This window comes from Scyliorhinus torazame, chromosome 7 (genome assembly GCF_047496885.1).
Source record: "Scyliorhinus torazame isolate Kashiwa2021f chromosome 7, sScyTor2.1, whole genome shotgun sequence".
Lineage (NCBI taxonomy): Eukaryota > Metazoa > Chordata > Chondrichthyes > Carcharhiniformes > Scyliorhinidae > Scyliorhinus > Scyliorhinus torazame.
This window is the reverse complement of record NC_092713.1, coordinates 122152507-122170536: the sequence shown is the minus strand read 5'-3', so window position 1 is coordinate 122170536 and position 18030 is coordinate 122152507. Positions and strand designations below refer to the sequence as shown.

Here is an 18030-nt window from a genome sequence, read left to right as displayed (position 1 = left end):
AAATGTACTTTAAGTGCGTTCCTGATCTGAATGGTGTAGTGTTAACATATCACACCCTCCTCAGGCCTGCAGTGATAGTTTGCCATTCTGGAATTTGTGTCATTATTTGATCTAAAAACTATCAGATGTGTTTTGGACCATAATCTAATTTCCACAAAATATTGGGCATAAATAAGTGTTCCTTAGTTTGTATTTGTATCTACCCTTTTCACTAAAAACATTAAAGGGGAACATGTAATGCTGTGTATTTTATATCGTATCTTCTATTTGGATCATATTAGAAGTGGATTTTGGTTAAGATAACTTTAAATTTCATGTGGTCAAACTGTAATTAGGAGTTGATATAGATATAGCTGTCTTTGTTGTAAAAATAATGGATGTGGATTTAATGAAAATGTGAGAAGATGTTTTAAAATTAGGCATGCATTTGGAAAAAAAAAACTTGCCCAAAATATATTTTGTAGGTAAATTACCATGATGATTTTCAACTGCAGAAGTCTGAAAAGTTAATAGTTTCGGCTATTTTATGTTCTACGCGTCATTCATGAATAGAGACAAAAAATACTTTGAAGTTCATTATATTTTTATCACTCTGCTGCATTCAAAAACTGACATTTCACTGTCTGCAGACATTTTAATACACCATTGTCCAATAGTACATGGGAAATGCACTGTGTGTGTGGTAAATGTTGAATTTAGCATGTCATGAAACTTATGATCATTCACTCGATTCATTGCCCATGACTCAAACCTAACTACAAAAGGAATATTATCTGGTCAGCCCCAAAAGGTTGATGTTGAGTTTTCAGATCAAGGTTGCAGTATTAAACAGCTGTCATGAATGACTGGATTTAGTGAAAAAAATTGGTTGCAAGTCCCTTTCAGATCAGAATATGCACAAAGCTTGTTCGTAAGGAGTGTTTCCTTATACAAGTTAATGACTTTCTGACTACCTTCTAACTGGCAAACATAATGGGGATATATTTTGACTTTGTGTTAGAGTGTAAAATGGATAACTAACTGAGATCCCACTTTGCATCACTTTTGATGTTTATTTCAGTTGACTTCAGAGGAAAATGGGCTGCTGACTCATTATCACTCATTCTCCATGAGAGCATAAACAGATCTATCCTAATATGTTTAAAAAGTGCACATAAAGAGTGCGAATCATCAGGTACTGCAAGTGTTCTCGTAATTGAGGACTGGACTAGTAATTTCAATAAGCACCTGATTTAGGCCTTTTATACATTCTGATGTGACAATGAAAGGAATTTCAAAAACGTTCTCTCCCATTAAACATCCCTCTTCTAAAGTGTTAGCCATGGTGCACTGGATAACAGTCTTGCCTCGGAGTCATTAGGCTGTGTGTTGAAGTTCCATGCCAGAGACCTGAGTGCTGAATGCAAGGCTGACAAGACTTTCAGAGGTTTCATCTAAAGGGTGACATGTTAAACCAAGACCCTATCGGCTCCCTCGGGTGGATGTAAAACTACCTTTTCTGCCGAATGAGATTGACCTCCAGGTATTTGGGGATAGTGTTAGTTTTGAGTCGGAACCTTAGGCCTCATATGCCCACCTTGCCTTTGCTTACTGATGCAGTTCCTAATTTAGATATAAAAACGGGTCTCCTACCGTCAGGCGCAGGGAAACTGCAATGGTGGAGAATCTGGCAATTGCTTTGAGAGCCCAGTGGAACATCCCCTCTCACTTATCTAAATCAATATATCATCGTTTTGCAGTGAAGAGCATTCAAATCAACCTAAATTCTGTTATCAACCAAAATTTAAAAAATTGAACGATAATCCACGTGAAAGCCAGCCGAGAAAAAAAAAAAATTGTGGAAAAATCTTTTTAGGAAGAATGCATGTTAGTCCTTCGCCATCCCACAATACACATGCTAGAATACCACGGAATTTGGAGATTTGGGGTCTATTTTAGTTTACATCAATTGAGCAGTGGGTGAGATAATGTTTCACCGGCTCCATGGCCAAGTCAGTTGTCAAGGTCAGCCCTCATTTAAGTGGAATGGGCAAGCTGCCACCCCTAATTGTGCTGCCGTAGAAAGCTCACTATTTGGGAGGGCGGGAAATCAGGCTGGACACAGACACAGCACATTAAAGGGAGCAGAAAGAGAGCAGCAGATTTATGTGGTTAAACTTGAGAAAATTCTTACGGCTTAAAAGTTCCAAAAAACGACAGAAGAAAAGTAATTTGCAGCCACACCCCACTTTTATCAACTGAAGCTTAATCAGTGCTGCAAATGTCTTCCAACCTGCACTGTCCATGGTTTGTAGGTGGGTTAAGGAAACAAAGGTGGCAATACAGGTTGGCACCAAAATTGTTTTTGAGTCAAACGCCGATTTAATGATGTGAACAAAGCTTCTGCCCACTTGTGGCAAGACTGCTGATTGCCGAAATTGATTATAAAATTAGCACATTCTGGAAATACTCAGGTCAGGCAGCACCTGTGGAGAGAAAAACAATAGCTCATTTTCTTATACCGCTTTGGATACTTGTGGGGGGGGGGACTTACCAGGGGTAAGCCATGGGGTATGGGCCTCTGGCACAGAGTCTGTCCCTGTTGCTCAGAAGGGAAGGGGGGGGAGGAGCAGAGCATTAGTAATTGGGGACTCGATAGTCAGGGGCACAGATAGGAGATTTTGTGGGAGCGAGAGAGACTCACGCTTGGTATGTTGCCTCCCAGGTGCAAGGGTACGTGATGTCTCGGATCGTGTTTTCCGGGTCCTTAAGGGGGAGGGGGAGCAGCCCCAAGTCGTGGTCCACATTGGCACTAACGACATAGGTAGGGAAGGGGACAAGGATGTCAGGCAGGCTTTCAAGGAGCTAGGATGGAAGCTCAGAACGAGAACAAACAGAGTTGTTACCTCTGGGTTGTTGCCCGTGCCACATGATAATGAGATGAGGAATAGGGAGAGAGAGCAATTAAACACGTGGCTACAGGGATGGTGCAGGCGGGAGGGATTCAGATTTCTGGATAACTGGGGCTCTTTCTGGGGAAGGTGGGACCTCTACAGACAGGATGGTCTACATCTGAACCTGAGGGACACAAATATCCTGGGGAGGAGATTTGTTAGTGCTCTTTGGGGGGGTTTAAACTAATGCAGCAGGGGCATAGGAACCTGGATTATAGTTTTAGGGTACGGGAGATTGAGAGTATAGAGGTCAGGAGCACAGATTTGACTTCGCAGGAGGGGGCCAGTGGTCAGGTAGATGGTTTGAAGTGTGTCTACTTCAATGCCAGGAGTATACGAAATAAGATAGGGGAACTGGCAGCATGGGTTGGTACCTGGAACTTCGATGTTGTGGCCATTTCGGAGACATGGATAGAGCAGGGACAGGAATGGTTGTTGCAGGTTCCGGGGTTTAGGTGTTTTAGTAAGCTCAAAGAAGGAGGCAAAAGAGGGGGAGGTGTGGCGCTGCTAGTCAAGAACAGTATTATGGTGGCGGAGAGGATGCTAGATGGGGATTCTTCTTCCGAGGTAGTATGGGCTGAGGTTAGAAACAGGAAAGGAGAGGTCACCCTGTTGGGAGTTTTCTAAAGGCCTCCAAATAGTTCTAGGGATGTAGAGGAAAGGATGGCGAAGATGATTCTGGATAAGTGCGAAAGTAACAGGGTAGTTATTATGGGAGACTTTAACTTTCCAAATATTGACTGGAAAAGATATAGTTCGAGTACATTAGATGGGTCGTTTTTTTGTACAATGTGTGCAGGAGGGTTTCCTGACACAATATGTTGACAGGCCAACAAGAGGCGAGGCCACATTGGATTTGGTTTTGGGTAATGAACCAGGCCAGGTGTTAGATTTGGAGGTAGGTGAGCACTTTGGGGACAGTGACCACAATTCGGTGACGTTTACATTAGTGATGGAAAGGGATAAGTATACCCCGCAGGGCAAGAGTTATAGCTGGGGGAAGGGCAATTATGATGCCATTAGACATGACTTGGGAGGGGTAGGTTGGAGAAGTAGGCTGCAAGTTTTGGGCACACTGGATATGTGGAGCTTGTTCAAGGAACAGCTACTGCGTGTTCTTGATAAGTACGTACCGGTCAGGCAGGGGGGAAGGCGTCGAGCGAGGGAACCGTGGTTTACCAAAGAAGTGGAATCTCTTGTTAAGAGGAAGAAGGAGGCCTATGTGAAGATGAGGTGTGAAGTTTCAGTTGGGGCGCTTGATAGTTACAAGGTAGCGAGGAAGGATCTAAAGAGAGAGCTAAGACGAGCAAGGAGGGGACATGAGAAGTATTTGGCAGGTAGGATCAAGGAAAACACAAAAGCTTTCTATAGGTATGTCAGGAATAAAAGAATGACTAGGGTAAGAGTAGGGCCAGTCAAGGACAGGGATGGGAAGTTGTGTGTGGAGTCTAAAGAGATAGGCGAGATATTAAATGAATATTTTTCGTCAGTATTCACTCAGGAAAAAGAGAATGTTGTGGAGGAGAATGCTGAGACCCAGGCAATTAGAATAGATGGCATTGAGGTACGTAGGGAAGAGGTGTTGGCAATTCTGGACAGGTTGAAAATAGATAAGTCCCCGGTGCCTGATGGGATTTATCCTAGGATTCTCTGGGAAGCCAGGGAAGAGATTGCTGATCCTTTGGCTTTGATTTTTATGTCATCATTGGCTACAGGAATAGTGCCAGAGGACTGGAGGATAGCAAATTTGGTTCCTTTGTTCAAGAAGGGGAGCAGAGACAACCCCGGCAACTATAGACCGGTGAGCCTTACGTCTGTTGTGGGTAAAGTCTTGCAGGGGATTATAAGAGACAAGATTTATAATCATCTAGATAGGAATAATATGATTAGGGATAGTCAGCATGGCTTTGTGAAGGGTAGGTCATGCCTCACAAACCTTATTGAGTTCTTTGAGAAGGTGACTGAACAGGTAGACGAGGGTAGAGTAGTTGATGTGGTGTATATGGATTTCAGTAAAGCGTTTGATAAGGTTCCCCACGGTAGGCTATTGCAGAAAATACGGAGGCTGGGGATTGAGGGTGATTTAGAAATGTGGATCAGAAATTGGCTAGCTGAAAGAAGACAGAGGGTGGTGGTTGATGGGAAATGTTCAGAATGAAGTTCAGTTACAAGTGGCGTACCACAAGGATCTGTTCTGGGGCCGTTGCTGTTTGTCATTTTTGTAAATGACCTAGAGGGTGGGTGAGTAAATTTGCAGACGACACTAAAGTTGGTGGTGTTGTCGACAGTGCGGAAGGATGTTGCAGGTTACAGAGGGACATAGATAAGCTGCAGAGCTGGGCTGAGAGGTGGCAAATGGAGTTTAATGTAGAGAAGTGTGAGGTGATTCACTTTGGAAGGAATAACAGGAATGCGGAATATTTGGCTAATGGTAAAGTTCTTGAAAGTGTGGATGAGCAGAGGGATCTCGGTGTCCATGTACATAGATCCCTGAAAGTTGCCACCCAGGTTGATAGGGTTGTGAAGAAGGCCTATGGAGTGTTGGCCTTTATTGGTAGAGGGATTGAGTTCCGGAGTCATGAGGTCATGTTGCAGCTGTACAAAACTCTGGTACGGCCGCATTTGGAGTATTGCGTATAGTTCTGGTCACCTCATTATAGGAAGGACGTGGAAGCTTTGGAACGGGTGCAGAGGAGATTTACCAGGATGTTGCCTGGTATGGAGGGAAAATCTTATGAGGAAAGGCTGATGGACTTGAGGTTGTTTTCGTTAGAGAGAGGAAGGTTAAGAGGAGACTTAATAGAGGCATACAAAATGATCAGGGGGTTAGATAGGGTAGACAGTGAGAGCCTTTTCCCGCGGATGGAAATGGCTAGCACGAGTGGACATAGCCTTAAACTGAGGGGTAATAGATATAGGACAGAGGTCAGAGGTAGGTTCTTTACGCAAAGAGTGGTGAGGCCGTGGAATGCCCTACCTGCAACAGTGGTGAACTCGCCAACATTGAGGCATTTAAAAGTTTATTGAATAAGCATATGGATGATAATGGCATAGTGTAGGTTAGATGGCTTTTGTTTTTTGACTTCCCATGTCGGTGCAACATCGTGGGCCGAAGGGCCTGTACTGCACTGTATCGTTCTATGTTCTATGTTCTGTCGGATGACCTGATGAAAGATGCCTCTTGACCTGCTGAGCATTTGTAGCATTTTCTGATTTGTTTCAGAATTGCAGCATCTGCAGGATTTTGCTTCTGTACTCGTGCCTAGCTTGATAAAACCCAGCAGTAAAGTTGATCATTTGTTTTATTATTTTCCTCTGCCCTTGACACCGAAAGATGGACAATTCCATGCCAAAAATCAACCGTGTCACTTCCACCTTCCTCACTTCTGACTGCTAGATCATTCATCTAGATCAATAGATAGGTCTGATGGATTGTAATTTGGCAAGCAAAGTATAAAACAATCTGTAAATGTATATTTGAGACAGAATCAATGCCAATATCGTTCTGCTTTCATATCCCTTCAAATATCAGTCAGTAACTGTCTTCAGCCTGCTAAATAAAATAACTCACAGTTTACGAAGGGTGTTATCTATGCACAACGGTTAAATAACCTGGCAGAGAATCACCAGCATCAACATCTATAATTTAGATTTTTCCACATTGCCATGTTTTGATGTAATTTATTCAGGAGTTAATTCCGTGTAAAAGATGAAAATTTTAAAAATGTGCCACAGAACATATTTTTGAACACAACTAGAAATCTTTTGCTGTTTGCAGTGGAGAAATTGCCAGCTAGTCTTGCCTCAGTATTATTGTGAAATAAAGTCCAAGTTAATATTCCAGTTTTCTTCTAAATTAGTTACATGGAGACCTCTTAACAGACTGTCTCTTACTGGTCCCAATGGATCGTTCCTGTTCAAACGTCCCTACTGTGACCAGTTCAGAGAAAGATCAGAATACTAACTACAATGGCATTTGGATTTTTTGCATTTAGGATTGCTTTCTTGGTGTAAATCCCCATGCACCTTACAGAATGTGATTTAAAAGGTTGACAATAGATTGCTGTTTGCTCCCTGTTCCTTCTGCCCCAGCATCGGAGGCCAACCCTTTAGTCACCAAAATAATATTGCAGGATCCGTTTGCTTTGTAATTCCTCTCTCCAACTTAGAAATTATCTTCATGCAAACATATTTCTTCAAACTCAGTCTGCCACCTTAAACTCCCTGGAGGCTGATTGTGACTGTGTGATTATGTAAAACCGGTGCTTGTGAGTCAGCGACATTTTGACAAATTTCCATTGACTTTGATGAAAATAAAAATCAGGAGTAATTGCCAATTCACTATCACCTATCTTACAGTCATGAATCACTACAGTGCAGAAGGAGGCCATTTGGCCCAGCGAGTATGCATCGACCCTCTGAAAGAGCACCCTACCCAGGCCCACACCCCCATAACCACGCCTAACCGTTTGGGCACAGTGGGCTAAACAGCTGGCTTGTAATGCAGAACAAGGCAGTAGCGCGGGTTCAATTGCCGTACTGGCCTCCCCGAATAGGCGCCGAAATATGGCGACTAGAGGCTTTTCACAGTAACTTCATTGAAACCTACTTGTGACAATAAGCGATTATTATTAGTATTAATTTAGCATGGCCAATCCACCTAACTGCACATCTTTGGACTGTGGGAGGAAACCGGAGCACCCGGAGGAAACCCACGCAGACACGGAGAGAATGTACAAACTCCACACAGTGGCCCAAGGCTGGAATCGAACCCAGGTCCCTGGCGCTGTGAGGCAGCAATGGTAACCACTGTGCCGCACACTATTCCCACAAAGTCAAAATTGACCCCCTTGCCTTTTCGAAGATGTTCAGAAGCATCATTCTACAGGGCAAATGCTTGCTAAGTATAAACTGTGTTGTAGTGGATACATTCTGGTTCTGCTGGCTTGTTCCTGTTCAGAGGTCTCCATGGTAAGCAGTCCAGAAGAATGCTAGAATACTTTGTGAAACTTTGTTTCACCAGCAAAATGAAACATAAAAATCCTGGATCTTCCCTTTCTCCAAACCAAAAGTGTTGTTCATCCTGGTGACCATCTGTTTTCAATAAGGACAGTTGTACTCGAGCTATTGTTACTTTCAACGTGGAAGCCAAAATGGTGTCAATCAGCATTAAGTGACACAAGAGGCATTCACTTTCTGCCCTCAGATGAACTGTTTTGGACAACTGTTGCTTTAATGTTGCTTCCTGTTTTGGTGCAAGTACGTGCTCTGAGGTCTCTGACTGGTGTGACACCAGAACGATACAGTGTGCACATATTCGATGCAAAGGAGTATTAATAGATGGGAATTGGCAATGGAAAGTGTCATGTTTATTAGAATTGTAACAAGCCTTTGATACTTTGTTCATTTAACACCATCACTGATATGAAGGTTGAAACTTTGTTACTGGTCCCAATTCCTGCTTCCCTAGTCGCTACTAGGCATGCCAAGCCCAGTTTCTCAACCCAGTTTAACACCACACCAGCAGATTGATACAGCATTAAGTCAAAAGACTAACTCAAAACAATATTCTTATGGATCTATTTTTTTGAATGGAGATTTATTGAAAATAAATAACCAGTGGGTTAGTTAGCTCAGTTGGCTGGACGGCTGCTTTGTGAAAAGGTTATTCATGAAGACCCAACCTCGCCCCTCAGGTTAAATCACCACCATCAGCTCTCAAAGGGAGAACAGCCTATGGTCCTCTGGGACTGTGGTGACATTTACCATGAAAATAACAAGCAAAGCAACAATGACTAGCAGAAAAGCAAGGAGTGGATCATTACTGGAATGCACTGTATTCTTAAAATGCAGCTGGTGAATCTATTTGCTTTCATTACCTTAGCATGCACAATTGAAAGGATTGCCATCAGCTTCAATCCAATGACAATCAGTTGACTTACTTTTCACGATGTAAGGTTTGGTTAACAAATGGCTAAGTGGCAAAGGGCAACATTTTGCTGCAGTGACATGCTCTGTCTGGGAGTGGTGGGAGATAGCAAGTTCCTGACCTCTGCCAGTTCATTGGCAGCAGATGCTAAGGGGAGGCTTGGCGAATTGCACACAAGGCAGCAGTGGGTTAGGGAGAAGGAATCGATTACAAGTAGAATTCTGACACACTTACCCATGACCAACCTTTGCATGGCATTGGTAGAAGCTTGGACATATACTGCTTGTTCATCAGCTCATTCAAGCCAAGGTGATTGACTAGCAGGTAGATGAAGAAGGGAAAAAAAATAACTTGAATGCAACAATCAACTGCGGTAAAGATAAAGTTCTCTCCAGTCCCGTTCTGGTTAGTGAGCAATCTGTACAGAGTTAGATACTTAAAGGCTGACTGTTTGCAGCCTTTTCAGTTTCTCGTGCTCTTACGTCTGAGTCAAACGTTTTGTGAGTTGAAAGCTTGTTCCAGGATTTCAGCATGCATTTGAAGCTAGAAATCAGTTTGGGAATGCTGTGTGGTTTGAGGTGCCACTGAGATCAATGATAAGCCATGGTTCTGTCTGCTTGTTCAGGTGTATGTGAAAGATTCAGTAACATGAATGTACAGAAGCAGAGAATTGTCTATGTGTACTGGCCAACACTCCTCCCTTAACCAACAGCATCAAAACCAGATTAACTGATCATGTTTGTGGGATCTTGCTGTATATAAAGTGGCTGATGGTTTCCCACATTGAGCTTCTTTCACACCATTTTTTAAATCATGTTAGTTACAAGCTAACCACTGAATAGGAATTGTTGCTTTGGTTACCCCCTACAGAACATTGTTAATGTAAACTTATTGAAATGACCACCTCATGGGAATGCCAAAAACCATGCTCAGCAAAGGCATACATGATCCAGCCTTTCCACTTTCTCTTGACATATTTTAATTCCCTTGTATTTGAGTCAAATGGTTCAGTCGTGCACCTCACCACCCCCCCCCCCCCCCCCCCTCCCCCTTATCCCTTGATCTCTTTAGCCCAAGAGCTATATCTCATTCCTTCTTGAAATTACACAATGTTTTTTTGCCTCACCTACTTTCTGTTGTAGTGGATTCCACAGATTCATAGCTCTCTGGGTGATGAAATTTCTCCTTACCCCAGTCCTAAAAGATTTACTCCTTATGCTCAAACTATAACCCCTGGTTCTGGATTTCCCTCACCATCGGAAACATTCTTTCTGAATCTACTCTATCGGTTCCTGTTAGAATTTAATACGTTTCTATGAAATCCCCTCTCACTCTTCTAAATCCCAATGAATATAATCCTAACCGATTTAGTCTCTCCTCATATGACAGACCTGCCATCCCAGGAATCAGCCTGGTAAACCTTTGCTGCACTCCCACCATAGCAAGAACATCCTTCCTCAGATGAGGACAGCAAAACTGAACACAATACTCCAGGTGTGGCCTCACCAACACACTGTACAATTGCAGTAAAACATCCCTATTCCTATACTCAAAACCTCTCGCTATGAAGGCCGACATATCATTTGCCTTCTTTCCTGCCTGCTGTACCTGCACGTTTACTTTCAGCGACTGATGCATGAGCACACCAAGGTCTCACTGAGTATCCACCTCTCTCAATTTACACCCATTCAAACAATAATCTGCCTTTCTATATTTGCTACCAAAGTGGATTACCTCCCATTTACCCACGCTATACTGCACCTGCTGTGTATATGCTCACTCACTCAGCCTGTCCAAATCATGCTGAAGCATCTCTGCATCCTCCTCACAGCTTACCCTCCTTCTCAACTTTGTATCATCTGCAAATTTGGAGATAATACATTTAGTTCCCTTGTCCAAACCATTAATATATAATATGAACAGTTGGGTTCCTAGCAAAGACCCCTGCTCTACCCCACTAGTCACTGCCTGCCAATAAAAAAAACCCCACAATTATTCCAACTCTTTGCTTCCTGTCTGCTAACCAACTATCTATAACTACCCATACAGGGCGGCACGGTAGCACAGTGGTTATCACTGTTGCTTCACAGCACCAGGTGTATGGACCAGGGTCCCAGCTTCGATTCCCGGCTTGGGTCACTGTCTGTGCGGAGTGTGCATGTTCTCCCCATGTCTGCATGGGTTTCCTCCGGGTGCTCAAGTTTCCTCCCATGCGTCCCGAGAAATTCGCTATTAGGTGAATTGGACATCTTGAATTCTCCCTCAGTGTACCTGAACAGGCACTGGAGTGTGGCGACTAGGGGATTTTCACAGTAACTTCATTGCAGTGTTAATGTAAGCCTACTTGTGACACTAATAAAGATTATTATTATTCTTATTACACTTTAACTTTACAGGTGGAGGTGAGTAGTGAATTTAAAAGCACTTACCTTTGCAGGAGCAGCCCTTTGGATTTCGGCGGCAGCGGTGCGCAGGGGCCTTCTGGGAGGTGAGTAGTTAGTTTAAAAGCACTTACCTTTGCAGGAGCAGCCCTTTGGATTTCGGCGGGAACCGGAAGTTCGACCTCTGGCAAGTGCCCCCCCCCCCCCCCCCCCCCCAATAAATTCTGGTGGAGAGGAAACCCGAGACACTACACGTGTAGTGTCTCCCACCCGCCCTCCTCCTCTAACCTAATAATAAGACCCATTGGTGTAAGGTAAGTGCCATATTATATTATTATATTATTAGCATTGTGCAGGTCAAGGATTGGAGGTGGAGGAGCAGTCTCTGTCAGCGAGGGAACCTGAGAACATCTCAGAAGGTAAGCAAGTGATTTTTACTTTTATACCTGTTTTTCAAATTGTGTGTGTCGGGGGGAAACTGAAGTGACATCACAGAAAAGCTGTGACCTGAGTGGCTGGTTGGGATTCTAACCTAAATTTTTTTGAGTATTTGGGATCTAATTAAACATAATAACTTAATTATAATTTAGAGGATATCTAAGCCAGAGATCGGAGAATATTATAGTTAGCTATCGCATTTCTATTAGAAATCTAGTGCTAGGAAACAGATAGTTGACAGTAACTTTGAAATTTAAAAAAAGTATTAAAAAAAAAAAAAAGACAAATTTTAATTTTAATTAATTGACGCAATGTCAGTTAGAGGGGTGCTGTGCTCTGACTGTGAGATGTGGCAGGTCCGGGAGGCTTCCAGTGTCCCGGATGGCTTCATCTGCAGAAAGTGCACCCAACTGCAGCTCCTCACAGACCGCATGGTTCGGGTGGAGCAGCAATTGGATGCACTTAGGAGCATGCAGGTGGCGGAAAGCGTCATAGATCGCAGTTATGTAAGTGTGGTCACACCCAAGGTGCAGGCAGAGAAATGGGTGACCACCAGAAAGGGCAGGCAGTCAGTGCAGGAATCCCCTGTGGTTGTCCCCCTCTCGAACAGATATACCCCTTTGGATACTGTCGGGGGGGATAGCCTATCAGGGGAAAACAGCAGCAGCCAGAGCAGTGGCACCACGGCTGGCTCTGATGTTCAGAAGGGAGGGTCAAAGCGCAGAAGAGTAATAGTTATAGGGGACTCTATAGTCAGGGGCACAGATAGGCGCTTCTGTGGACGTGAAAGAGACTCCAGGATGGTATGTTGCCTCCCTGGTGCCAGGGTCCAGGATGTCTCCGAACGGGTAGAGGGAATCCTGAAGGGGGAGGGCAAACAGGCAGAGGTCGTTGTACATATTGGTACTAACGACATAGGCAGGAAGGGGCATGAGGTCCTGCAGCAGGAGTTCAGGGAGCTAGGCAGAAAGTTAAAAGACAGGACCTCGAGGGTTGTAATCTCGGGATTACTCCCTGTGCCACGTGCCAGTGAGGCTAGAAATAGGAAGATAGAGCAGACAAACACGTGGCTAAACAGCTGGTGTAGGAGGGAGGGTTTCTGTTATCTGGACCACTGGGAGCTCTTCCGGGGCAGGTGTGACCTGTATAAGATGGACGGGTTGCATCTAAACCGGAGAGGCATAAATATCCTGGCCGCGAGGTTTGCTAGTGTCACACGGGAGGGTTTAAACTAGTATGGCAGGGGGGTGGGCACGGGAGCAATAGGTCAGAAGGTGAGAGCATTGAGGGAGAACTAGGGAATAGGGACAGTGTGGCTCTGAGGCAGCGCAGACGGGGAGAAGTTGCTGAACACAGCGGGTCTGGTGGCCTGAAGTGCATATGTTTTAATGCAAGGAGCATTACGGGTAAGGCAGATGAACTTAGAGCTTGGATTACTACTTGGAACTATGATGTTGTTGCCATTACAGAGACCTGGTTGAGGGAAGGGCAGGATTGGCAGCTAAACGTTCCAGGATTTAGATGTTTCAGGCGGGATAGAGGGGGATGTAAAAGGGGAGGCGGAGTTGCGCTACTTGTTCAGGAGAGTATCACAGCTATACAGCGAGAGGACACCTCAGAGGGCAGTGAGGCTATATGGGTAGAGATCAGGAATAAGAAGGGTGCAGTCACAATGTTGGGGGTATACTACAGGCCTCCCAACAGCCAGCGGGAGATAGAGGAGCAGATAGGTAGACAGATTTTGGAAAAGAGTAAAAACAACAGGGTTGTGGTGATGGGAGACTTCAACTTCCCCAATATTGACTGGGACTCACTTAGTGCCAGGGGCTTAGACGGGGCAGAGTTTGTAAGGAGCATCCAGGAGGGCTTCTTAAAACAATATGTAAACAGTCCAACTAGGGAAGGGGCGGTACTGGACCTGGTATTGGGGAATGAGCCCGGCCAGGTGGTAGATGTTTCAGTAGGGGAGCATTTCGGTAACAGTGACCACAATTCAGTAAGTTTTAAAGTACTGGTGGACAAGGATAAGAGTGGTCCGAGGATGAATGTGCTAAATTGGGGGAAGGCTAATTATAACAATATTAGGCGGGAACTGAAGAACATAGATTGGGGGCGGATGTTTGAGGGCAAATCAACATCTGACATGTGGGAGGCTTTCAAGTGTCAGTTGAAAGGAATACAGGACAGGCATGTTCCTGTGAGGAAGAAAGATAAATACGGCAATTTTCGGGAACCTTGGATGACGAGTGATATTGTAGGCCTCGTCAAAAAGAAAAAGGAGGCATTTGTCAGGGCTAAAAGGCTGGGAACAGACGAAGCCTGTGTGGCATATAAGGAAAGTAGGAAGGAACTTAAGCAAGGAGTCAGGAGGGCTAGAAGGGGTCATGAAAAGGCATTGGCAAATAGGGTTAAGGAAAATCCCAAGGCTTTTTACACTTACATAAAAAGTAAGAGGGTAGCCAGGGAAAGGGTTGGCCCACTGAAGGATAGGCAAGGGAATCTATGTGTGGAGCCAGAGGAAATGGGCGAGGTACTAAATGAATACTTTGCATCAGTATTCACCAAAGAGAAGGAATTGGTAGATGTTGAGTCTGGAGAAGGGGGTGTAGATAGCCTGGGTCACATTGTGATCCAAAAAGACGAGGTGTTGGGTGTCTTAAAAAATATTAAGGTAGATAAGTCCCCAGGGCCGGATGGGATCTACCCCAGAATACTGAAGGAGGCTGGAGAGGAAATTGCTGAGGCCTTGACAGAAATCTTTGGATCCTCGCTGTATTCAGGGGATGTCCCGGAGGACTGGAGAATAGCCAATGTTGTTCCTCTGTTTAAGAAGGGTGGCAGGGATAATCCCGGGAACTACAGGCCGGTGAGCCTTACTTCAGTGGTAGGGAAATTACTGGAGAGAATTCTTCGAGACAGGATCTACTCCCATTTGGAAGCAAATGGACGTATTAGTGAGAGGCAGCACGGTTTTGTGAAGGGGAGGTCGTGTCTCACTAACTTGATAGAGTTTTTCGAGGAGGTCACTAAGATGATTGATGCAGGTAGGGCAGTAGATGTTGTCTATATGGACTTCAGTAAGGCCTTTGACAAGGTCCCTCATGGTAGACTGGTACAAAAGGTGAAGTCACACGGGATCAGGGGTGAACTGGCAAGGTGGATACAGAACTGGCTAGGCCATAGAAGGCAGAGGGTAGCAATGGAGGGATGCTTTTCTAATTGGAGGGCTGTGACCAGTGGTGTTCCACAGGGATCAGTGCTGGGACCTTTGCTCTTTGTAGTATATATAAATGATTTGGAGGAAAATGTAACTGGTCTGATTAGTAAGTTTGCAGACGACACAAAGGTTGGTGGAATTGCGGATAGCGATGAGGACTGTCTGAGGATACAGCAGGATTTAGATTGTCTGGAGACTTGGGCGGAGAGATGGCAGATGGAGTTTAACCTGGACAAATGTGAGGTAATGCATTTTGGAAGGGCTAATGCAGGTAGGGAATATACAGTGAATGGTAGAACCCTCAAGAGTATTGAAAGTCAAAGAGATCTAGGAGTACAGGTCCACAGATCACTGAAAGGGGCTACACAGGTGGAGAAGGTAGTCAAGAAGGCATACGGCATGCTTGCCTTCATTGGCCGGGGCATTGAGTATAAGAATTGGCAAGTCATGTTGCAGCTGTATAGAACCTTAGTTAGGCCACACTTGGAGTATAGTGTTCAATTCTGGTCGCCACACTACCAGAAGGATGTGGAGGCTTTAGAGAGGGTGCAGAAGAGATTTACCAGAATGTTGCCTGGTATGGAGGGCATAAGCTATGAGGAGCGATTGAATAAACTCGGTTTGTTCTCACTGGAACGAAGGAGGTTGAGGGGCGACCTGATAGAGGTATACAAAATTATGAGGGGCATAGACAGAGTGGATAGTCAGAGGCTTTTCCCCAGGGTAGAGGGGTCAATTACTAGGGGGCATAGGTTTAAGGTGAGAGGGGCAAAGTTTAGAGTAGATGTACGAGGCAAGTTTTTTACGCAGAGGGTAGTGGGTGCCTGGAACTCACTACCGGAGGAGGTAGTGGAGGCAGGGACGATAGGGACATTTAAGGGGCATCTTGACAAATATATGAATAGGATGGGAATAGAAGGATACGGACCCAGGAAGTGTAGAAGATTGTAGTTTAGTCGGGCAGTATGGTCGGCACGGGCTTGGAGGGCCGAAGGGCCTGTTCCTGTGCTGTACATTTCTTTGTTCTTTGTACATAGTAATCGGCTTGTGAGAGCTTGTTGAAAGCTTTCTGAAAGCCTAAATAAACCAAATCCACCAATTCTCCCTGGTCAACTCTACACTATCAAACAAAGTCATAAATGACATCCTATCTGATTGTAACCATGGTGCGCTATCCATCCTAATTCTCCTTGACTTGTCTGCAGTCTTTGGCCCAGCTGACTACACCGTCTTCCTCCCAAGCTTCCTTTTGTCCATGCTTACCCATCCAGTAGCCAGAGAATCTCCTGCAAATTCCTTCAGGTCCTGCCTGTATGGCTTCATTTCTGAAGTCATCCAAGGATTCATCTAGATCCCCTTCTTTTGCTCAGCTACATGTAGACATTAAAGAAGTGGAAAATGAAGTCCTGGTTTTATCTTGTGCCTTTCCTGACTATCAGACCTCCCAAAGCAAGTTTACAGCCAATTAAATACTTGAAGTGTGGTCACAGTTGTCATGTAGGAAATCTATCAGCTAATTTGTGCATAGCAGGCTTCTGCAAACAGAATTGTGAAAAATGATCAGGTAACCTGTGATATTGACTGAGGAATAAATATTGGCTAGGATACCAGGGATAACTCCCCTATTCTTCAAAATAGTGCCATGTAAACTTTTTTGACCAACTGGGACGACTGATGGTGTCCTGATTAATGTCTGATCTGCAAGATAGCATATGCCACAGTGCAGCACTCCCTCAGGAGTGCCAGCCCAGATTGATGCCAGGGAGTAGGAGGTGAACTCACGCCCATCAGACATAGGGGTGCGAATGATACCAACCAAGTCCTGTCTGACACAAAACCCTTGAAGAAAGAATGTCAATTTCCATATGTACACTGATGACACCCAACTACACGTTACCACCATGTCTCTCTACCTCTCCACTCTCTCTATATTGTCAGACAACTTGATATTCCCTCCTTAAAACTCTCCACCTCTTTACTGCTCCCTCCTGCTTTAGCACACTGGGCTAAATCGCTGGCTTTGAAAGCAGACCAAGGCAGGTCAGCAGCACGGTGTAATTCCCATACCAGCCTCCCCGAACAGGTGCTGGAATATGGCGACTAGAGGCTTTTCACAGTAACTTCATTTGAAGCCTACTTGTGACAATAAGCGATTTTCATTTCATTTCCATTAATGCTGTGATCACCTGTCCTGATGTTTCCAATGTTGCTACGTTAAATTTTGTGTCATTACATTCCTGTGAAGCATCTTGGTTGTTTCACTACAACTGGGGTTGGTTTAGCACAGTGGGCTAAACAGCTGGCTTGTAATGCAGAACAAGGCCAACTGCGCGGGTTCAATTCCCATACCAGCCTCCCCGAACAGGCGCCAGAATGTGGCGACTAGGGGCTTTTCACAGTAACTTAATTGAAGCCTACTTGTGACAATAAGCGATTATTATTATTATATGATTGTTGTCTGACATCCAAGTCTGGTTGAACCATAATTTCCTCCAATTTAACACTGGGAAGATGGAAGTAATCATCCTCTGCCCCGCCACAAACCCTATTCTCTCACCACCAATTCCATGCCCCTCTCTGATCACAGTCTCATGCAATTCCCAACCTTGGCATCCTATATAATGCTGAAGCTAGCTTCCATCCCTGAATCCTCTCCATCATAAACCTGCACAACAGCACCCATCTCTGCTCATGCTTAAGCTGATCTGCTGTTGAAATCCTCATGTTCCTCCAAACTCAGCTATTCCAATTCCCACCGAGGCAACCACCTGTTTACCACCCTACAAAAAGGTGGACTCATCCAAAACTCTGTGGCTCATATTCAAATGTGCACCAAGTCCCATTTTACCATTGCCCCTGTGCTTGCTGACCTATGCTGGCTTCCAGTCACGCAACATTGTATGAAAGGCGACGCGGTGATAAGAACAGATGCAGAACTTGCACTTGTTCTGATAACCGCCGCATTCAATTGAAACAGGAAAGATTTCAGAAAATGACCTGTTCCATTCCTTGTTGCTCAAGTTAAGGCATAATATTTTCATTTTAGAAAACACATTTAAATTGCTTTGTGAAGTAAGTGTACAGACAATAAATGTAAAATTATGCCCACACCTTCCAGATGTTGTAATTACT

General features: G+C 44.5%; 1 protein-coding gene across 8 annotated transcripts in view; it reads left to right on the top strand.

Moving 5' to 3' along the window:
- The window catches only part of nr5a2 (nuclear receptor subfamily 5, group A, member 2), a 289477-nt gene that overhangs the window by 19318 nt on the left and 252129 nt on the right, over nt 1–18030 (top strand). The window lies entirely within an intron of this gene.